Source organism: Centrocercus urophasianus, unplaced genomic scaffold, assembly GCF_019232065.1.
Source record: "Centrocercus urophasianus isolate 14NV4802_14NV808 unplaced genomic scaffold, USGS_Curo_1.0 seq_9, whole genome shotgun sequence".
NCBI lineage: Eukaryota > Metazoa > Chordata > Aves > Galliformes > Phasianidae > Centrocercus > Centrocercus urophasianus.
Window position 1 is genome coordinate 29,634,649 of NW_024885532.1, and position 23,752 is coordinate 29,658,400.

The following is a 23,752-nucleotide window of genomic DNA, read 5'->3' on the forward strand; positions in this document are numbered from 1 at the left end:
AGAAAACTGGAAATGAGCACTGCTACATAAACCCAGCATTTCAGCATACTCTGATGGAACAGAGCTTCCTACCTGCAAGCTGTAGCTAGGTTGGGTTTCTCGCCTGTCCTGGAGGAGATACTGGCCAGTTGTGAGATTCATTCTCTAGTCAGGTCTCTGTAGTAGTATGATTGCTTCCTCTATAACCACTCAGTGGGAACCTGTGCTTTCTCTTCTGTATTCAGCTTTTTTTTCTTTGTTGGATGCAAAAACTTTGACATTCACCTTAATGATGTTTCTTTTTAGTTGCTTCATGTTTCCCTTTGTCAAGCTCTTCCAGCAATATTAACTGCAACTAATGCATTAATTCACAGCTGAACCCTGCCAGTCTCTTAAACCCAGTGCTGCTTTAGATTGCTGGTTTAATTTTTAACCCTCCTAGAATTGCTGCGTTCAAGCTATCCCAATGCACACCACGGTCTGGAGCAGGTTCCTGGTTACACAGCACAACAGCTGTGGGCAGTACACATGAATCAGGCACGCTGGGGGACTCTGCTTCTCCTGCAAGTTATCCACAGGAAACAGTTCACAGCAAAAGTTCATCAGAATCCTGGAAAACAAAGAGTCTTACTAGTTTAGGCATCTGAAAAATGATGCAAATGATGAGCTCACATTTCACTAGCATTGTACACGAGCAATATTAGGCAAATGGACATTTTTCCAGATCCTCTTTTTTGTTTCTCATTTCTGAGCACATCCTTAGAAACAAATGGAGTCCAGAGTTTTAGGTTAGGATCCTTGTTTGATCCTACACCAAACTGGACAGATATGCAGACGCTGCCCTCTCAAGTCCCATGACTACTTACAGAGTCTGCAGGTGTTCACCTGCTGTGAAAGCCAGGATATTTGTATTTTGATAACTCGCAGGTGGTTCAGGCACCCAATTTTCATCAGTTTGATTTTAAGTTCTAAAATTCTGGCCTAGAGGTAGGCAGAAAACTGGAATTTGTTGGCCAGAGCCTGGAAACACACTGGCCATTTGAGTGCCGGAGTTCAGGCTGAAATGAAGGCTCCTCACTTGTCAGAAGGTTTAAAACAAAACAGGAAGTTATTAATATCAGAGGCTGAGCTGACTGGAGAGCCAAACAATATGAAGCAGAACGTGTCTCCCCATTTTCCTGTTTATCTCTTGCTATTTTAGAACTCAGGGGAGATGAAGAGTCACAGTTTCTCCATTACAGTGCGGTGCTACAAGGCAGTGAATTCTGTCCATCATCACAGTACAGATACAGAATCTCCTACAGTCTCTAAAGTTTTTGCCACACTTTGAAATAAATATGCAACTGATTTTAAAATGATGGAGTGGAACACAACAAAATGATGCAGTGCAGCAGCATGCAGGAGTTCAGAGAAAGTGAGCAGTAGTGAAACTACAGGGGAGGGTGATAGCCTGCCTGGATATAATTATCTTAAGAAAACACTGGAACTAACGAACTTTCTCCTGAGGAAAAGCCATGAGATTTTTAATTAACACAGGCATTAGGATGGTTTATCAAAAAAGATAACATTGCTGACAGTGGGAGGAAAGAAAAGATACCGTACGTATTGAGTGACCACTTATGGGACAGAGATGAGCCAAACTTGCAGGCCTTACAGCCAAGCCTCACACAGCACCACTGCAGGTGACACTTCCTAGTGCAGCTTGGCTTTTCTTAAAAAGCACACTGGTGCTAGATAGGCGTCAGCTCCCTCAGAAAGTTTTCCACTCTCTGGGGGAGACTGGGTGTGAAGGTTCATTCACTTGGTCTCTTCCCTCTTGCAGCATTTTTCCCTTATTCAGAGATTGGGGGCTTCTGCTTCCCCCCCCCCCCCTCCCCCCTACCTTTTGCTAAGCCACTCACAGCTGTCTGAGGCAAATTCCTTGAGTCAGACTATCAGCATAGAGCCTTCCTCCTCTCTGACTTATACCAAAGCACTACTGGTGGAGAAAACCTTTACATATTAGAAACAATTTCTTCTCAGGAGTGATGAGGCAGTGGCACAAGCTGCCCCCAGAATCTTTTCTCCTACATGTACCACATAGGGCTATGGAACAAAGGGAGGCTCAGCACACAATTGCAAGGCTCCAGGCAGCAGTGGTCATTGCTGCAGCCATTGCTAGATTCTTCCATCATCCCGATCTTCATCCCTACAATGGAGGGAAGCACAGATAGAGACAATGGGGGCACAGAATGACAAAATGACCATCTCACCAGCTGGAAGGTACAACTTGGTGTCACAGCAGCACAGCTGGTGGGGAGCATAGTGATGGGTGGCTCCTGCCTGAGCTTGTGATGGAGCAGCAGGCGGAGGAGGGCAAATGTAGGAAGGGCGGTTTCAGATGAAGTGGAATTAGGCAAGGCTAATGAGTGGCTACTAGGAAAGGAAAATTAATGGTAGAAAAACAGTTATTAATCATTTTCATGTTTTAAACAAGAAATATGAGAGGCAGGTAAATGAAGACTAGGGAAGTCAAAGTGTCCTACAGAGTATATTAGAGAGCTTTAGGACAGCACCTTAGCTCTCCATACAGCTCCAACCAAACATCACTCTGCATTTAAAAGGCAGCTACTGTAAGTGCTCTGAAGGATTCTCTTTGCTGTCCAAAGCATGCAGTCAAAAGACACCTCAGAGCAGATCCACTCAGGACCTGGCTTTCCCCAGTGCCATATCTGAATGCCTCCCAGACTCTTATGTATGAATCTTGCGTGCCCTAAGGTACAGAAGTGCTTTTCTTAGAGAATAAGGGAAAATGGCTGAAAGCCTACCGAAGGATTAACTGGCAAAGCAGAAACCTGGCTGCAGCTTGTCTAACACCTGAATGTCCTGACACACCCTCTTCTCCCCAAAAATGTGGGAAAAGAAGAAACAAAAGCCAAGCCATAAACCGGTGGTTAAAGTCATTTGCGAGCCTTCACTGCAACCTCCCAGGCAGTGATCACTGCAGATCCTGGCTGGTTTTACTGCTACCACACTACCTTTCCCCTCTCAGGGTTTCTGCTGCATCCCAACACGAGGTGGGAGCTGCCTGGGGCAGAACCTTCCCCATCATTTGCATGTGGCACTTGGTATAATGGGGTCTGAGAGTCACGTTATTTCATGCCACTCGTGTCTGCCTTGTGAAAACTGTGAGTGGCTGACACAAGTGAAATATGCATGAGAGAGTGCCATCTGTGCACACCAGGCAGCTTTCACCTTCTCTTCTTGCTCCAAGATTTTTAACTTTTAGGGAGATTATTTAGGGTGCAGACGATAGTTCTTGGGGGTGACGAGGATCTGGCCAGTGAGTCAAACCGAGCCTAGAAGCCCTGCATGTGGCAGAGGAATTTACAGGAATAAGACCTGGCAGATGAATTGTTTATGCAAACTCTGACATCTCAGCTGCTGCTGTGAAGGATTTATGCAGTAGAGATGTGTGTATTCCTGCTCCACTACTGCCTATTCCTATGTATTTCCTCTCTCCCTGCCTGTCAAGGCTTTGCTTGGGATATATCGATGTACACTGTTCCTGAAGAGTCTTGGGAAATAATCTTGCGGGTAAAGATTTGCTTCAAAGCAGATCTTCAAACATCTGTTTGTACTTACTGCACAAATATTTAGTGCACTGCAGGACAGAGCTGCCTGTAGCTTCAAGGCAAACACAAATGCTAAGAGGTATTAAATGCTCTGCAGTATAAACAAGATAGCCTGGAATAGCTTACTGGCTAGGTGGTAAGGGGAGGGGAAGCCACACAGTGTACTTCAAGCCTAGTCCTTTTCCCAATTTATTCCCATGTGGCATGTTTTATTCCCACTCTCCTGCCAGGTGAATGAGGAGATCACGTGGCTGGCTGGAATCCCTGTATCACCTCCTGGAAGGATCTGCAGTTCTGGTGCATAGCGGGGACAGAAACACAGCACTGATGCTGTAAGGACATGGCATCAACACTCATCTTGATGGGCACAAAGCACCACGAGCAACATCTCAGTATCTCTAATTCACAGTCTTCTGTACGGTCTAACCCCACCTCCTTGGAGATTTCAACTAAAACACAATTTGGAGCAGCTCTGCCCTGTATGTATGTTATCTCCTGCCAACTGCTGCAGGGACAGTCATCAGTGCCAGCAGAGCAGTAATAAACAGCTGGGCTGGTCGCCTTCAGTCACCTCGGCGTGATTTGCTAGAGCTCATATGTCAGAGCCCTAAATCACAGCACAAATGCTGGAAAACAGCCTAAAATGGATACACACAGATCTCAAAACCTGCAAATTCTCTGAAAGCATGCGGCATAGGCCAAAAAGCAGTGCCTTCCCTAGGACAGCTGATGTTGGTTCTCTAATTCAAAAAGCATCAACAGTCACATTGACACCGGTGTCTCTGGAGGTACAGAAACATCGCTGCCAATGACAAGGTACTGCACAGGTAGAAGTTTCTAATGCAGATCGGATTCAGTTCTGCCTTTCTGGAGTTGAAGAGGGCTTTTCTATCACGCTGAGTTAATGCAACCGAGCCAACAGGGATTAGAGCTATGCCCTTTTCTGCCTGTTGAGACACAGTGAAAGAAAGCAGCCACCTTAAATCAAAGGGTCCAGATTCAGGGAGGTGCTCGAGCTAGAAATCAGAAGGCAGTTTACAGATACTTTGATAACTTGAGCTTTTATCATTCCACAGGCCCCGGAGATCAGTTGGTGAGAGCTGAGCGAGTTTCCTCATATGGTATTTGAAGGCAAAGTCAATCCATGTTTGCTTCCCAACAGGCAAGCCCAGACAGCTACAGTGAGTTATAAAAAGGAGAGATTAAATACAAGTTTTGCAGAGCTACTCTCTGAAGAGATACAATCGGTTCTACCATTTGTGCTTAGGAGTCTGAATCAGATGCAGGCAGCTTTGAAGCACCAGTTTTGTCAAGAATATCCCTTACTTTGTCCTATCTTGAAAACTTGAATTGTTTAGCTATTAAATGAGATTAATGTAATCTCTATGTCTATGAAATTGGATTTTGAAATTGCTTGCTCACTGTACTACCGTGAGTGCTGTGAATAAAGCTTCTGCTCCTTCTCATGTTGCTACAAACTATGGGTCACACCTTGTATGGGCCAAGAGCATGTTGGCATCACACAAGGATAAAATGACAATATGAGAGGCCACAGAGCCAGGCTGGAGTCTGGGAGATCATTATGGACATTAGCAATGCATCTCCCAGAGAGAGGAACTCAAAACCCTGGGACTTTCAAGATTTGGCCAGGCAATGCCAAGGCTGACGTGACCTAGAGCCATGATGCTGTGCTGAGAGGAGCCTCAACAAGCTTGCGAACTTCAGAGGTCCCTTCCCACCAACTCTGTTTGGTCATTTTCCTAGTTCAAAGGAGCTGAACGCCGTTAAGCTATGTGGATATGTATCCTTGTACGCTACCTAAGGAGCTGAGATCCCTGCAACAGCATTTAAAAGACACTTCAGAAAAATGTTTTCTGGTTTAGAAACTTTTTTGCTCCAGCATTCAGCCTTGGTTTACTACAGAAAGCTCTGGAAAAAAAATCCCCCAACTTTGCTGGCAGTACCAGATCTCGGGGCATTTCCACATCTTGCAAAAGGCCACGATGGCCACAGCTGGGCTCTGGGAAGACAAACGTAGATAAACAGCAAAGTGGTACCAGTGGAATGAAGAACAGCACTGAGTCAAAGCAATAGGCTTCTGACATACATGCACTGCTACACTGCTCAGTGGCACAAACATTCTTCAACATCTCCTCTCTAGGGAGGAATGTGCTATGAGAAGTGGGGATCATCACCTATCCTATTCAGGGCTGCCTGCAAGATACACCATGGGAGCCCTAGAATAGCATCTCTGGGCTGTACACTAAGGAGGACATTGAGACATGGGTGAGAAGCATGAGGAAGATTCTGCTGGCCATACAGCAGCTTGGGGAAATTGGGGAGCTCATAAAAGCTGCCTTTGAAACCTGAGAAACCAAAGGTGAGGTTGAGTCTAGGGGGTATCAAGGGGGTAGCAAGGCAAGGCAAGGCAAAGCAGCCCTACTGAATGCTGCATTCTTTGCCTCCCGTCCTTCCACTACTTTTTTTTTTTCTTTTCTTGGCACACTCTTTTACCTAAGGAGGGTAATTTAAAATGGGTATCATTATCCATGCATAGGGGGGAAAAATCAAGCAAGGTTTTCCTCTGCTGGTTTAATAAGCTGCTGGCTGCCAAGAAACTAACAGTAAATGTTAAGAAATCTGAGCCCCTCCTGCACGTTGCTTCCCTTCCTGCTGCCAGAAGCAGCATGTTGTGCTCTCCTCCAACAACCTGGGAAACACAGCTCACAGTCCTGTGAACATGATCTCGCCACAAGTGTTGACAGTCCAGTGGCTTCACTCAGAGGTAAATGGTAGAAAAAGAGATATCTCAGGGCAGGAGGCAAATGCAGCAGCATCAGAGATTTCTGCTTGTCGGCAGCTCACTCATACTGTGCCTCATTGCAGCAGCTTCTGTTCACTTGAGGTTCCTGACTGTAATGACTTTATTACCACTTCCACCACACACTACGTATGCACACCACTTCATAGGCACTTCACCTTTCTGCTGACAGAGGGACAGTGATGCATCCTCTTGCAGTCTGAAGCAATTGCTCTTTTCAGCTCTTGGGTATCCTTAGCCAGGCATCAGCAACTCCACACTCCAAGCTTTGTTATGTCTGCAAGCCCCATGCATCCTCTGGATGGTCCCTGCCAAGTTCCCTCTCTTGGGAGAAGGGAACCTATTTGCAGAGTAAACTCACAGTGGCAGCACTGACTTCTGACAAGACATCCCTGTGCAGTGCCCTACAGTGCTGTCCCTTAAGGGTGGGGAGAAAAAATGAAGAGACATAGATTTTAAGTGGTTGTTCTTTCCTTTGTGCAGCAGCTGGAAATCTATGTTTTTTCCTGACTTTCCCAGAAGTATCCTTGACTACAATGGGTTGAGAAGCACCCTGGCAGGAACAAGTTTGTTGTTAGTGACCAATTACTCCAGGACGGTGGAGGAGTTGGTGCTTTTTGATTTTTAGGACCAGAGGGAATGGTTTCAAGCTACGGCAGGGGAGATTCAGGCTGGACATGAGGAAGTGTTACTTTTCAGAAAGGGTGGTCAGGCACTGGAATGGACTGCCCAGGGAGGTGGTGGAGTCACCGAGCCTGGGGGTGTTCAAGGAAAGGCTGGATGTTGTGTTGAGGGACATGGTTTAGTGGGAGCTATTGGGAATAGGTGAACGGTTGGACTGGATGATCTTTTAGGTCTTTTCCAACCTTGGTGATTCTGTGATTCTATGATACGTGGAGAAGGGCAGAAGTCAAATGAGCAGGTGCTTGTTTCGATACATCTGGTAGAGACTGCAGAAATGGTTACATGACTGACAGGAGTACTAGTGTAATATGGAGGGCCCTACACCCCGAATCACCACAGGCATAGTCAGAGCCACCATCAGCATTAAACTATCCAACACTGATGGAAGGGACAGAAAATAGTCAATGTTACCATTACTTTCAGGCAGAAAAAATATATTGCATTTTCTTTTCTTTTTGGACTTAGTTTTAGACACTTTATACACAATTTGTTTTGTCTCGTTGGATGCATCTTGGGTTTCTTCCGTCTGTCCAGTTTTAAGCACTTGCCCACTAATTGCTGCTTCCTTGATGAAGAGCTTTGCTTTTGGTTTCTGAATTTCATAGCGAATTGAGAGCACTCGTACGCTGTCCCAATGCTGCTCTCAGTATGCCTTCAGGACTCTGAGATGCCCCCAGGGTCAGACTCAAACCTCAAAGTGAATAACACGGCACAGTCATGCTGCCTTAGGGCTTCCCAAGCCCTAAGGGCTTCCCAGAAGCCTGGATGCTTGTGTTAGTCATCAACCCAAACCTGACCCACACAGACAGCAGCCTCACAGCCTCTGCTCCCTGTCCCAGGAGAGCTCTCTGTAGCAGCAGTGCTGTGGTAGCTGTTTGTGATGGTCCTACTAACACAGAATGAAGAGAAAAAAGGGATGGCAAAATCAGCATCATGGAGGAAGATGCAGAGAAGCCACAGCACCTACATGTCCTGCTTTTTCAGCTGGCAAGGTGACTGAGGGCTGATGGGAGCTGCTACATATACTGGATTGCATGCATACTTTAAGAACCCGCTGCTGGGAACTGACAAGATTTTATATGTACATGAAGCTTTACATTGTCTTACTGGTACCTGAACATCTGCTGCTGCTTAAAAGGCAACTCAGTCCTGACCGACCTACTGAGAAGACCTTGGGTATTGTTTTTTTTTAAAGTAGTGGATAGGTCAAAATGCAAATGCTATTAGAAAAAACTCAAGTAAGCATGTAAATGTTACACTTGTCTCTACCTGCTTCTGATGCCACACTCCTGCCCATATCTACCTGTTATTCCTTATAGTCAGAACTCCTTAGAACACACAGGTTTTGTTCAGAGTCCAGAGCAGCAGTATTGACTCCTCGGCAGTAACAGTAGTAATAGCATTTCATTAACCTAGTTAGTAGAATCCCTTTGACAAGATATCTGGTTATATTACTAGTAAAAGCCATCTGTATTTCTACAGAACTATCAGTTAATGCTGCTCTCTCTTTCACTAGTGTAGCATAGCTGGATATAACAGTAGATTTTTACTGATAAGATTTCTACTGAGAGAAGTTCAACTGTATTTTCCATCAGCCACGTGACATTAGATACATTAAACGAAAGCTTACTAGCCACCAACCAACAACATAGTGTAAACACCATAAAATATGGAAATGTTCTTCCCTCCAGCTCAGTAGGGCTGCCACTTAGATATTTCTGAAATTTAATTAACATAAACGTCATTATTCCTAACGCAGACCATCTTGCAGTGAGCACATTTTCAAGTGCTCAGAGTAAAGCACAAAGGAGTACAGAAATCCTGAGGAGTTACAAATCATTCCCATATTAGGTACTGTTTCCATAAAGAGTCAGATTCCCAGTTTATCCATTATCATTATGCCTATTTATTGCATATTAAGCATGAGGGATGCGTGTCTAGACTAAAACCCCATTTTTATAGATGCTACATAAGAAAATCATGAGGCAGTCCCTGCAGTGACTCTGTCAGTGGTGCTCAATGCCAGGACCAGAGGCACAAACCAGAACACAGAAGGTTCCCTCTGAACACCAGAAGCACTGCTGTGCTGTGCAGGTGACAGAGCACTGGCACAGAAGCTGTGGAGTCTCCTCCTTGGAGATCTTCCAAAGCTGCTTGGACGTAGCTCTGGACACGCTGCCCCAGGTGTCCCAGCTGGAGCAGAGGTTGGACAAGATGACCTCCAGAGGTCCCTTCCCGCCTCAGCCATCCTGTGATTCTATGGATTTGTTTTCCAATCAAGTGTCCAAGCATTGAGCTAAAAAGCCACGAAGGGCTTCAAGACATATCTCTACTGCAAAGCCTGAGCAAGGTGAACTGCAAAGCCTAAGCTGCCCCTGGATCAGCATCACAGGCTTGGTCAAGGCCTGTTTGAACGAGCTTTGACCTTTCTGATGCCATGTAATCTGGTGTTAACACAAATATACTGCCCAGCCTACTCTTGTTAGCACCTCTGCAGGCTGTGGTGCAGCAGCAGGTGGTGACACCGGTTTTGTGACTGTCAGCCTGGAAACCGCTGATGTGGGATACATGTGCAAGTCTCTATGCCACTCCATCTGCTGGAGGGCCTTAGTTGCCCTTATTCTATTAAGGTGCTCTGAAGACCCATTTTAAAGGAGGTCACAGAGTGCAGATGGGAAAATTAAGAGGGAAAGGCAGGTGAGACAGTGAGCAGAGGTGAGATCAGACACTGGAATCTAAAGGCATAAGGCAACATTATTAATGAAGAGGCTTGTGTTTGACAGTCCTGGTTACAAGAAACCTCACTGCAAACAGTGCATATAAAAAATGGCATTGTGAGATCTTTGTATACAAATGCAGTTCAGAGAAGAAAATTATATAAGGAAAACTTTGGCATATTTCTGAATATACACTCTGAAAAACAATCTTGACAGAGCCAGAATGGGCCTGATATATCCAACTCTCATGTGCAGGTCCTCATTCTTATGGTTTAATAATCATAATGAACTATAAGGGGAAGGTAAATAGTCTTCATTCCACACAACTGAGGGTAATAATAATACGGAAGAGATTTCAAACATTGGTAATGACTTGTAGAACTGCACATTGCTTAAAACATTGAACGCAAGCCAAGAAATACCCCTCAAGGCTGCAATCAAAAACTGTTTTTGGCTCTACACTGTGAACAGAATTTTTATTTGACCAACAGAGCTATTGCAACAGCCTCGCTGTTTAGCCTTTAGAAGCTTGTCTCTGAAACAGCAGCCCTCACTGCATGGTAAAGCTTGGTGCTAGTGAAACTGCAGCTTCTGCTAATAGCTTTGGGATGGTCATGACAATGACTGAGGAACATCTCAGGTTCTTCTCCTTTTGCTAGTTCAGGAGCCTGTGCAACTTTCCATGGGGAAACAGGGGAGATCTGAGGATGGAAAGAACGTTCTTTTAGAGAACAGATGTTGCTTTGGGAGAACGAAATCAACAGGACTGAGTTTTGCAAAGTGTTTCACAGAATCACAGAACTGTAGGGGTTGGAAGGGACCTCCAGAGATCATCGAGTCCAACCCCCCTGCCAAAGCAGGTTCCCTACAGCAGGTCCACAGGTAGGCATCCAGGCAGGTCTTGAACATCTCCAGAGAAGGAGACTCCACCACCTCCCTGGGCAACCCTGGGCAGTTTCAGAGTTCTGCCCTCAGTAGCTGTACAAATGTAAAGGCAATCCCTGGTGCAGAGACCTTGCAGGCTAAAAAGAACACAGGTAGGTACCTTCCCACTGCCAGAGAAGAAAAAAATTCCTGCCTGAGAAAACTGGCAGGAAGAGGAGGGAAAACTTGAAAATATTTTTTAACATACGTTTTCAGAAAATGACACACCTCACAATATTTTAGATTTGTTTTTTTTTTTTTTTGTTAGTGTTGAAATGTGAAAGGTAGGAAACACTTAAATTGAGAAAGCTGATGGCTGATTCATATTCATATCTGCCATCAGAGACATGTTTCCTGCTGGCATCTCTAAGGAAAAGGAAGAGTTTAGAGAAGACAGATAGTTGTTAAGCACAGAGAATGATTTTCAGCGGGGAACAAGAAGCTGTATTGATTCAAGAAAATGAAGGAGTGTTACTGACTACCCCTCAATACAACATACCCTACCTGGATAAATTATTTAGTGACATACAGGAGATTAGTATTTCCAGGCTGATGGCTTGGTGATCTGGCAAACTGGACTTTCTCCAAACATGGGAATAAAATTTAAAAAATTAGCAGGCTCCTGTTCAGCAAAAAGAAACTAATAGGGCAGGAAAGATGTGATCTGTCGCAGACATGAGAGCTCAGATGTAAAACAGATCCTTAGGAGAAGATCTTCAGGCAAATATGCCATAGGAGAGAGTTCAGAGCCCAAAGAAGCAACTGGGTCCTCACAGAGGCCATGAGCAAAGGAAGGACCAAAACACAACAAAACACTCTAGGCAATCCAGAAATAGTTTGTGTGATACATATAGAGAAGGCACCCCAAGTCCTCCGTAAGCACAAAAATAAGAAGCCCGAAATGTGCTGGTTCTAAGAGTTCAAACTACCATTAAAAGTCACATGGCTTCTTAAAGTATCAGCTCTGATTTTCATCAATAGTTTGCATTCTTATTATATGAACCTGGTGGGCATTTACTTTCTGCAGGGTTGCTTTGGATAGGCACAGGCACATTCCCAGCACTGGAGAGATAAAGATCACAATATCTGTACAACCGTTACACCCTTACTGCTGAAAAAACCAACAGACTGGTGGTGTGTTGCATATACAAGCACCAAGCAAACTAAAAGAGAGCAGAGGCCACCCCAGGCGGCTAGGATCAACTCTGTGAGCAGTTAAACCCCTTAAAAAGGATTGGCATCTACTTGTGAACAAAAAGTTCATTTGTAATTAAAATCCAATCCCAGGAAGGGTGTGTGTCGCATCTCTTCGAAGCACGTGTGGATTTGGAGCACAATGGGGGAGATCAGCAGTGTTCACACTGCCTTTTATCTTCTGCCCTAATAACCCCCACAGGTGGTGATCGATGCCTGCCATGTTTCCTATGCTTCCTTGTCCATGTGCTAAGGACAAATAGTGCAGCACTGCTTCCATTCATGCTACTGTGCAACCATGAGGATGTGGCTGGGCTCCAGGACTGTAAATACCTCACAGAGATCAGGTGCTGGCCTGGTCCCAGGCCAACTGTAATAGCATAGGATCACAAAGGGATCTCAAAGGCTTGTCCCTTCTCTTGAAAAAAGGGCACTCAATCAAGAAGGAGTTCTCCCATTTTCACTGGAACTACTGAGATCTGAGAAGCAGAGAGGTCATAGAAAGATACCACAAGTAGAATCACAGAATATTCCAATTTGGAAGGGTCCCATAAGGATCATCGAGTCCAGCTCCTGGTTCCAAACAGGACCACCCAAAAATCACATAGATTTGAGAGAGTTGTCCAAACACTTCATGAATTCTGGCACTGCCCTGGGGAAGCAGGACTACAGTTGTTTTTTGTCTTTCAGTGTAAAATTGCCTTCTGCAACCTGCCTTCCCCCCTGGGAGCTCCTGGCTGCCAACCATGTTCAGACTCAGAGCGCTGGGTGGGAGGGAGGTTCTGATGGGATGGCTCCCAGTTACAGCTAACATCTGCTTGTTGAGGAGAGCTGGGAACCAACACTGTCAAACAGCCCCATCCAGTCCGTGCAACATGACTAAACAGATCTGCACAGGCAGATCTCTGCAGACTGAGCGGAAACCAAACACACACAGTGCACTGCAGGCTGGCAAGCAGTCTTTTTTTTTTTTTTTTTTTTTTTTCTTCCCCAAATGAAACTCATCCTTCCCTTTTTATTTACTTCCAGTGGGAGGAAAGACTGGAAAAAAAACCTACTGTCTCATCACTGAGGTGTCGCACAGCATTCCACAGTGCAGCTATGAGGAATTCCGCCCTCCTTCCTAAAAATGAGTACAGCTGGCACTTTGCAAAAGGATGACGAGGAGGAGTCGTCCTTGTAGGGGGAGGCAGAAATCCGTAGGGCAGCCTGGAGCAGGCAGAAGCTGTGCCTCTTGTGTGAGAGAAGAGAGAATTGCTCCGACAAGTTGCATGGGCTCCTACAGCAGCTGTGAATCTGATTCTATAAAAGAACCAAGTTATCAACAACATAATCACATGCCCAGATCACATGGCAACAAGGGCAATGCACAGTAGCAAGCGGTGATTTTTGTTTGTTTGTTTATTTTTGATACAAAATGGGAATGAGAAGTGAAACCTGGGTGGAACTATTCGCTGTGAGGGAAAATAACGTCTTTGCAGCATCTCCTGCCTTTGCTCTTGTTGACCATCTTGAGCATAGAGCTTTCTGGCTTTGCCGGGGCTGTCCAGGCCGCTTTTTTTCCCAGCGCCTCACAGCCCAGGTAGCTATGGTGTGTCTCACCAGGTCTCCCCACCTGAGCTGGGTTAAAGCAGGAGTGCTGCTCACTGCCTGATACAGGTGTGAGTGGCAGTAGCAGTGCTCAGCACAGCTGACTGGCCACCAGCAGGAACAGGCTGGGCGGTGCTGGGGAAAAAAAAACAACAATCTCAGAGTGGGAGGCGTTGAGATTCCAGCCTGGGGAGGGGATGCTGGAAGAAAGTCAGAGTGGAGAAGGCCCTGAGTCACACCAAGGCACCACAACTGCGCTGCAGCCTTCTCAGCCTCACTGCAGCTGGGACCAGTACTGGCCTCTCTCAGGCAGTGGTAGGAAAGAAATCCAGGTTGCTGCCTGCGTCCTTCAGCCCATGGTGATTTAGACCTCCCTGAAGAGCAGGGCCTCACTGGCAGACCAGCTTCAAAACAGATCTTTAGCTGCCTGGTTGGCTTTTACCACCACAGCTGGTTATTTTTTTCAGACACACCATGTACTTTCAAATCATCCCATCTTGAAGCGTCTCAAAGTGAAACAGCGTGTTTTAACTCACAGAAACCTTTTTGAGTTCTGCACTGTTCCATCTCTACCTCTCTTCTTGCTCTATGTGGCACAGACCCCAAAGACTCAAACCAGCAAAGGAACCAGATTGTTGTACTGACGGTTTCCAAAGGGAAACTGTAATTTCTTTTCCTGCTTCTCTCCTATGATATCTATAGATCTGCAAGTCTTATGCTGGGGACTCATTTTCTACAATCCTATTCACAGCAGCCACAGATTATTGCAGTGAGAAAAAATAACAGCAGGTCAGCAAGCTGCCTGCCTGCCTCTTTCCTTGCAGGGATCACAGCAAATCAGCCTTCCACTGGCAAAAGGCTTTGCTGTGTTATAGCAGCAGGGAGGGCCTCACGGAGACGCAGGTTCTCCTGGCAAGGCTCAGCTTTACTGATGAATTGTACATGCACACATGGAAACACTACTGTAGTGAAACAGCATAAGCATGCCCACTCAAAGCTGGAAGGGCTGCTTGGGCCCAGGACCCTGCCTCCTCCTGCCCTAAGCCACAGGACTCTGAGCTGCAGGACACGCTCAGCTCAGCTGTTTCCTTTTAACTACTCCAGCATGATTAAAGTAGCACAGACCCAAATGTGGCTACAGCGATACTACTGTAAAAACACAGGAAAGAGAACTAGTTTAACAGAGCATAGCACCTTTGTGCTAGTACTGAGTGTGCACACTGCTACTTGAACCAGCACCAGCCTCCTTGAAAAGTACAAATTGTCTGTTTAACTGAAAGTCCTGTACCAGCACTGTGGGGGAGGTGACACCTGTGAGCTGTGGCAGGAAGAGTTTGCATCCTGCAAAGTATCCTTCTGGTTTACAGGAACCAGAAATGTAAAGGAGGATATTTGGCTTTCTTTAAAAAATAGCCTGCTCTAAAGAATGCCTTTTTCAACCACAAGAGGATACAAGATGGAAGGGATACAGGCCCTAATAACCCACCTGGAAATACTTTGTATGGAAAAGCTGTTCAGCAAGTTTGGGGATTATGCCAAAGAATTATCAGACAAGCCTTGCTTGATTTGGGTTTGTGGGCAGCTTTTTACAGCCCAGCAGGATTTCCCAAAGCTGAGGTGCTTTTAAGCTGCCCTTGTATGTGCCTGGCCCTTATTGCAGCCCTGGCTGCTGGCCAAAGGGATTCTGTTTGTGAGAGAGTGAACAAGAAAGGATCATTATGACTTGGAAGATGCTCAGTTCTTGCTCACTGAAGACTCTGGAGATGCAGAATGGGATAGAAAATTAATCAAAATGTGGGAGCCAGTAGAGTGATGGCACAGTCCTGAAAATTTCAGCTATTTTGGACATGGTTTGCAGACTATGGAACAACTTGCATACAGAAGTAAGCAAACTTTGGATGCAGGAGGATAAAAGGTTTCCGGCAAGATTTGTGTGTATCTCCAGCTCTCAGGCAGTCACACATCAGCAGATCTTTACCCTGACATGGAGTGGATTCCAGTAGCTGCTTAACAGCTGTGGCTCCACTCCTAATCCTTCATGGTCACAAGTTACCATATGGGCTGGGGAGCAGGAACAGTGTGTTAAAGCACCAGAGTTTTCAGAGGTCTGCAGCAGAACCTCTGCTGTCCTCTCTTCAAGAGGAGGGAAAGCAGTGCAATGGAAAGGTAAAGAAAGAAAATAGCTACTGTAGTTTTTCAAGTTTGAAAGGATGACTATAAAAACCATCCAACCTCCTGCAGACCAAGACAACTGAACTCTGACATCCATGAGGCTCCCAGGCAGCACTTCCAAATGAAAAGTTATGGATTTTTGAGCAATCTTGGTTTTGGGGGGAAAAAGGGGTGGGGAAAAGAAAGGAAGAAAAAAAATTAAGTTCCATGGAAAGCTGCCATTCTTCATTGAATCAAAAATAGAACTTCTTGGAAGTTTACCAAGCAGGCATTTTTGTGTGGAAAACACTAACTCTTCAGATTGGGCACTGTCCCAAGGAAAAATACACACCAGTTTTGGACAGGGATAGAGTTAGGAGTCTAGATGCAATAGAGAGACTCATTCACTCTAAAATACTTGCCAAAGAGTCCTGCTATGGCAGGACATGAGACACTTGCAGCGCCTGCTGTTTTTCTGTAGCACATTACAGGTCTGTCTATAAGTCTCTGACTATGCATCCACAAGGCTTATGGGAAGCATTAGTGAGTCCTGGAGCACAGCTTGCCTGTTACAGTCAGTGGAAATCCACTCACTACAGTTACTGGGGTCCCATGAGCATTTATTTGAGCTTGACACTTGCATTTGAACAGATGACTTATGCCCTGTGCCACACTGAAGTGATGAAGGCTGAAGGGAAGGATGTCAGAGTGATTTTTCAGAGCAGGTAACAGGAATGTTTTGTTTAGTCAAAGTGTCATGTTTAGAATGAGGCAAGGCACAGAAGGAGTAAGAAACAAGCAAAGAAACTGGCTGTTCCCTGGGCCAAGATGGGATTTGCTAAAATGATTTTGATGCTGCTAAAATGATTCTTAGGCAGTGTTCCACACTTGTTATTTCTCCTTGCCGTGAGTCTTTGGGCAATGGACTAGGACAGGAAACAGGACAACAGATTTTATCTCAAGGGGCTTCCTCCACCCACTGAAAAGTCCCAGACCTATCCTTGCTCTGTATTTGATCTCTTTCACTGTAAGGAAATTATTCTTGTAGTTCTCTTTGAACTCTCCCACTTTCTGCAATGCTTGTCTTAACGGTATCAGAGTACCCACCTTCTCCATCTGCTTGGCTGCACACACTTGCCCATGCAGTTCCTCTCCCCCATGTTTCATCCTTTGCTGAAACACAGTGCTGTTTTCAGTGAGTCAAAACCTAAGAAGCATTGAGACCACCTAACTTTCACCTAGAGAAGGCAGGTGATTAAATTCCTCTTTGCTTCTGTACTGTGAACAAATTCTTTTTCCTGATGGGCTTGTATTCCCACAAACCACACATCTTTGCCGTTGGAGCCACACAACATGCATATTCCCAGATAGTACAGTCTTCCACCTGGGCCTGCACTGAGAATATCTGATTGTTTCTCTTTTATTTGAAGGGAGAATCCTGTGTTAGTATTCTTGCCTGGGGCACAGCACAGTTCTTGAACAGGACTAGTATTTCTGGTTTCTTCACAGTACTGGCTTTATCAGCCAGAAGAAAGCTGAAGTCTTGAGTTTTTTCCAAAGAGGGTCACAACAGGCTTTGCTGGAGCCTCACACCAGTCTAAGAGCCTGAGACTGCACCACAAGTGTGGTTACTTGTGCAAGCAGCCTCTTGCCATAAACAAAATAGCTCCATCTCCTCTTCCTTCTGTACTTTCATGCTCCAGTTGCTCAGAAGGATGGCAGAAATCGCACAGGACTTGGCACAGCAAGAGCTACATGTATATTTGTCTCTGTATGTATGCAGGTATATGCATATTAAATATGCATGTGTATTAAAGGTAGACTAAATGGCGTTGTTGTTGTTGTTTCGTTTTTGAGTTGAATAAATCTAGGACTTTTGCTGCTAACTTCCACAGTATAAAGGGGCACAGTAGAGCTAACCTCCCCATTGTATTGTCCCTAACAGAGCAAGAGAACCAGTCTCAGGCATACCTGTATCAGCTCAAGGCTGCATTCCCTGGAGGAAGTCAAATGAAAGGCTCTGTGCCTGTCTGACAGTCTGTCACTTGCCCAGAGATGCTCAAGAAAGACTAACCCTGAAAGAGCTAGTGAGAAGAAAGATATTGGTAATGTACTGAGAAGGGCCCTGAGAAGTGGAAGCAAAGGTGGACAGAGGAGACAAGCCTGTTCCTCTGTCCACCTGTTGAAGTTTTCAAGCTCAGAAAGGCAGATGATGTTCTTGATCATCATGCAACACGGAAGAGGCTGAGTGCAGGGAAAAGGGTAGAAGGCTCCCAAGGAGCTGTACAGATCCTTGGCTGCAAGGATCCTGCATCAAGGTGTGAGCAGACAGATCAGGATAACAACTGAGCAGAAAAATTACACTAAATATTTTTTATCAACTGAGAAAGCATTGGAAGGTGGTGACTGACCCTCAGGAAAAGGGTGACTTAGAAAGCAGCTGTGATAAGGGAGTGGAGATGCTATTAATGCGTTCTGTCATGGGCTGGCATGTGCTCCGTCACGTTCAGATGGCTAAAGCTTAGGGAGCTGATTCGCTCTTCTTTTTATGGGCTGGCAACTTGTGCTGATGCTTGCAGATAGTCTCAATATTGTCATAAAAGCACAGCAGCTTTGAGAAAAATAGGGATTAGGAAGAAACTTTGTGAAACAGTCCATGAAGTTCTGAAGTTCTCTCCCAACCCTCATTAGATGCCAGTTCTCTTACTATAAGATTTCTATTCCAAAGTATATATCCTTCCCAACCCTCTTCCCCAGCAGTATCCTCCTTTTCCCCTTCCTCCTGCCCACTCTGCAGCTCTTTCTGCCCTCCTCAGGCTGTGGCAAGTAAGTGAGGGGCAGGTCGTCTTTCTTTAGCAGAGGGCTGTATAGGTAGTGGGCACAGATGAGCTTTTTAGACCAGAAACATCTTGTTTTGTTTTTTTGGGGCACAAACAAAACAGGAAGTCTGCTATTGACCAAGGTGTAGTCACGCTTGTGGAAGCCACTGCAGCTCCTCAATGCTCACGACAGCCATGCGCAGAGGACCCTGAGAATGAGGAGGCTGTAAAAAAAAGCTCTGGATATGGCTAGCTTTTCTCTGAAATGCCTGACATCCATGAACATGGTAACCACAAGTTTGTTCATTTTAAGTACAACAGCATGGGAGAGAAGTGCACAGGGAGAAATCATACTCCCACTGCCGGTGATGTGAGGACAGCAGCAAGGGAATACTCCTGCCAGGGATCTTACCTTGCAGCAACCAGTTCTGCTCTGACTCTTTCCTGGGAAGGACCGGACTTGCAAGGCACCAAAGACAGCAGTTCAAAGCCAGCACTGTGCATGTAACTCACCAAGTGTAAGGGGGACACAACTGTGGGTGGACTAGAAGAGAGTGTGCAGTTATTTGGGGTGAGAAGCGATGTGGCTGCCTGCCCACCAGCCCTGCACTACCATGTGATCTGTGCAAGGAGATCTCACAGTGCTGCAGGGCAGAGAGGACTAAGCAACATGATCTAGATATAAAGCACCACAGGACAGCAGGGTGATGGTCAGACACATGCCCACACAACCCCCAAGGCCTACAAACTCTTTACTCAATGGATTTACTGTGGCTTTACAAGGAAAGATTATTTATTAAGATCATCTTTTTTTTCTTTTTTCTCTATAAAGGAAAATGTGGCCCCTCATCAGAAATGTAAGGCAAACAAACTCTATACAGTAAAGCTGCTGTGTCAGGAAGTACAGAACAAACCCACATCTCATCAGAACTAACCTGCTTTTAGCTTTGCATCCAAAAATATTAGTCCACTTATTGCCCATTAAAAATTCCCTTTGTCTCTTCTCAGTTGCGGTGCAATGCTTGAGATGTTAAAGCTGGCACTGTCAGCCTTTAAAGTAATGTTAGAGATTTATTTACTCATTAACTTTCAAATGCAGGACACTTTCAAAACCTTTTCCTGAGGGCATCCCTGTGTTCTGTTTCAGAGAGTTACTGTTGTTTTCCCACCTACCCTGAAGGGCTGTTTACGATAGCATCTCTCCCTTTTAATCCTCTTTTCCTTTCATGTCTAACAAACAGCGTTAAACAGAACACAGAGGGAAAAGACAGATCTCACACATTACAATCAGCTATATTTATCTGAAGAAAAGAAATGCTTTGCAATTAGAGATCTCATTTTGTAAATTAATGCTCAAGAAGCTTTTTCCTATGCATTTTCCAGATAAAACCAAGCCCTAGGTTTGAATGGATAGAAGCTCAGATGAAGGGTTGTTAGAACTCCATCCTGTGAATTGATGCACACTCTGTACAGTGACTGGGCTTCCACAGAAATGATTTGTTTTAGGAGAGCCTACGCAGAGGATGGTACACACAGACGTGGGCAGTACTGACATGTTGAACTGTGACAGAAAACTCTATGTTTCAAAAGTGGCCATTGTCTATGGTGTTTTTTCACAGGATGCCTTGATTTCTCCACCTCTTTTTGCCCTACATCTGAGCACATTCAGAATGTGAATATATTGATCTTTGCAGCCTTTCTGTGGGGCAGTGTGGGACTTCACTTTACACAGAACTGAGAGGAGAAGACCAAAGCTATCATTTCATGAACACTTCTTTCGGCATCGGTGCCAACATAAGCAGCTCCTGATCTCCCCTTCCCCTATCCCAGCAGTTACTCGCTCCTCAGTTGTGCCATTTCAGAGTTGTGTGTGAAACAAATTGCAGACCACATCCAGGTTAAAAATAGCTGGAAAAGACAGAGAGGGAGAGAAATGATTTCCAGAACCTGGACTGACATCCTAAAGGTACAACCAAGGCCAATATGACAGAACATTTTAGCTCAGATTCAATGTGCCCATCCAGCTCCATTAGTAATTTCACCTATTTTCCTCTAGAACAGAAAGGTAGAAGTTGCACTGACTTCCTTGCTAAATTTTGCGGTTGGCTGGGCAAGGGACAGAGACCTTAGTTAGAGAAATGCAGCCAGCAGCTGACTAGTTGGTGCAGGCAGGCAGGCTGACCATGCACATGTTAGCTGGTTAGCTGGCACCTGCAGATCAGAGTGCTGCTCAGCAAAGAAACATAAGGCACACAGGGAGGGGAGAGCTGGGCTTGTTGTCTGTGGGAGGAATGAGGAGGAAGGGTCACAGACCCGTGGGAAACCAAGTGTTATTAGCTCCACTGCTCACTTTTTTGTTACAAAAAAAAAAAAAAAGCAAAATTGTACAAGTAAGAGCTCTTCTACCACTGAGCCTGTAAATCAAACAAATAATTTATCCTCCAATTTGTGAGGAAGCTGCAAGCTTAGTCTCAGATTCCTGTTCAGACTCCAGCAACCACTTCTGCTTTTAGCACTCTGAACACAAATGAAAACCACAGATACTGATTTCTTTCCCATACTCAAACGTCACTTGAAGCCCTTGTTTCTCCTGAATAACTCTCTAAGGCACTTGCTCTATCTCTGTTCCTACCTGCCTTCTTTTTAATCCACAACAGCTTGCCAAGAGCTCTGCTCTGTTCTCTTCGTTCATGTTCTTCCTGCCTTCATTCTGGCTGATCCACGGCCTCAAGCTTTGCTGCTGATTGGAACACAAATGCAAAGTACCTGATGGGCCTTACACTGAGAGCTGCGAAAGGACTGCTTGCTTTAGGAACTGCCTTTGTCAGGCACAGACTGTGCATTGATTGTGTGGATGAACCCAGAATGAACACTTAGCAGATTGACACTGTGGCAGTCTCACTACTAGCAGGTGTTTTGAGCATCTTATAGCCAAAAAAGGAGTATTCTGGTATTGATGAAAACAAGCTCTTCTTGCCTGTCTCTTTTCAGCAGGAGACCTTTTGCTGGGCAGCAGAGGGGACAGGGTGGGATGGGAGCCACAGGGTGGGACAGGAGCCAGGGATCACCCAATGAACTGTGGCTGTAGTGGAAAGCAGAAGCAGAAGGGTCCTTACGTCTGGTTGCTCACATCTTTCCAGTAGTCCTCATGAATGAAGCTTTCGCCATCGGCTCTGGCACTTTGAGGTGCCAGTAGTAGAGATTATCATCACCATAACATGCCTTGGACTTCTGCAAATGGGAAACCAGGGGTTTGGGGCTGGTGGGGATTTTCCTGATGTTGTGGGAAATCCCCAGGTGGCAATAATCCAGCGTAACGGGCACTGTGCCACCCCCTCTGCAGACACCCAGGAACATTACTGGGAGCTGCACTCAGTGTAATCTGTTCGCAGGTATGGTGCAGATCTGAGATGACTCCCAGAGGATCTGTCTGCATTAATTCATGGCCACTGCACGTCCATGGGTCCGCTCCCACTCATGCACTGAAGAAGCTGCTGGGGGTCAGCTCAGCTCCTGCCAGAGGAAAGTCTGCACAGGGCTTTCTAGCACTGATGGCACTTCCTGAACTAGTTCATTTATGGATTTTTTTTTCTCAAATAGAAGAATATGTAAAGCCATTATGAAAAGGCACTGCAGTGCAACTGTAAACCAGGCACAGCCGAGTAGGAGGTGCTGGGGAACCCCTACCAACATGGAGCAGGCACATGCAGAGCGAAGCAGTCCTTATATTGCTGAGATGTTAGGATCTGGTATTATCCTCTGGCAACTACTGAATCTGGGGAAGCGATGGCAAGGGAACATGATCAGAAAGCTGGCATAAACATTGAAACTGGTGCATCAAAGATCTCCTCTCCTCCAGTCACATTTTATCAGTACCATTTTATTCTACGTGTCTATAAACAACAAAATCATTACTGATAAAACTTGCCTTAAGCAACAAGACACATGCTAACAATAAAGCACTAAGAGACATATTTTCAGAAGTGTGTGTGCAGAAATGCCTATTGTACAATGTACAAGCAGCATGTGGTCTGGATGTGGCAAGCAGCAAAGAGAGAGGAAAAGGGGAACAGATGGAACCTGTATATGAGTGACAAGATTGAACGTAAGCTCAGATCAAGTTCTGCAGTATGCAGAGGCTGAGCTTGAAAAGCCTTAAATAATAACCACATTTTAAGGAGGACTGTATCAATGAGGCACACGGATGAGTGTGGTGAATTGTAAAACTGCAGAGGACACAGCAGTGGAGACAGTGATATATATAGAACACATGAGAGGTTCGGTCTGACATGCTGGCTGTGCGTACAATCAAAGGTGTGCGCATTTCAGAAACATCAGCATCCCTGAAACCTCAGTGACTTAGCAATAAAACATCAGGAAACAATAAATCAGGGCCAGAAAGGTCTGAGAATTCCACACAGCTGAAATAAAGATTGAGCAAGAGGAATTAACATCAAGAAACCAGATTCAGATGTTTAAAGCTGATTGTCTGAACCAAGTTAATATAATGTACCATGTTTCACTTCAAAACGTTTGGATCATGCAGCTGCAGAGCCCTTCCCACAGTTGTGAAATGCAGCAGCCCACTTTATCTGAGAGTGTCTGGATATGAGCAGGGTATAAACAATGAATTGGGATTACAGTCTTTACTATTCCAGTCTAGTTTTGCTATTTCCCTGGGCCACTAGCACAGAAAACCCAGCAGTGAGGCTGCACAAAGCTCCCATCTTCACATATTCTGGAACTGCCCACTCCATCCATCTCCCTTTGAACTGAAAACGCTGTCTCTCTTTTTCATGACTCTGAACCATTTTGCCGATCAGCATCCCTTGCGCTCTTATTTTCAACATATTCAGGCATCTATTCAGCTATCTAGTCTTTCCAAGAGAACTTATCCTCTTTCCTTCCCTTTCACCATTTCCAGTGCTGAAGTTCAGCTCTCTAGAATAGTATATTTACAAACCTGAAGCAGTACAGAACAATCACGTTTTCACTCCTTTTTGTGCATGCACAAAAGAAGCCTTTACTTATATTCACCTGTGTGAGGTTTGCACACTTCCAGTGCTAAACTTTTGATTCTAGCAAATCTCACATGGCTTTATATGAACTTACAGTACACACGCATTGCATAAGCTCCTTCAGCTGAGTGAAGTAATCCAAGAGGCTGAAAGTGGCTGCCCGAAAACTGAAAAACCACACCTCCTCGTGGGGAATGAAGATCCCATTGTTAAAGAGGGTTTTGCAGCCTAGCAATTCATT

The 23,752-nt window shown here is 45.2% G+C and overlaps 1 long non-coding RNA gene across 5 annotated transcripts in view; it reads right to left on the reverse strand.

Annotated features, from left to right (window-relative positions):
- Positions 1-23,752, reverse strand: part of LOC122171307 — a 54,202-nt gene that overhangs the window by 5,568 nt on the left and 24,882 nt on the right. For all 5 annotated transcript variants that reach the window (XR_006171966.1, XR_006171965.1, XR_006171964.1 and 2 more), the window contains exon 3: positions 73-589. This is a non-coding gene — a long non-coding RNA (uncharacterized LOC122171307). The remainder of the gene's footprint in view (positions 1-72; positions 590-23,752) is intronic.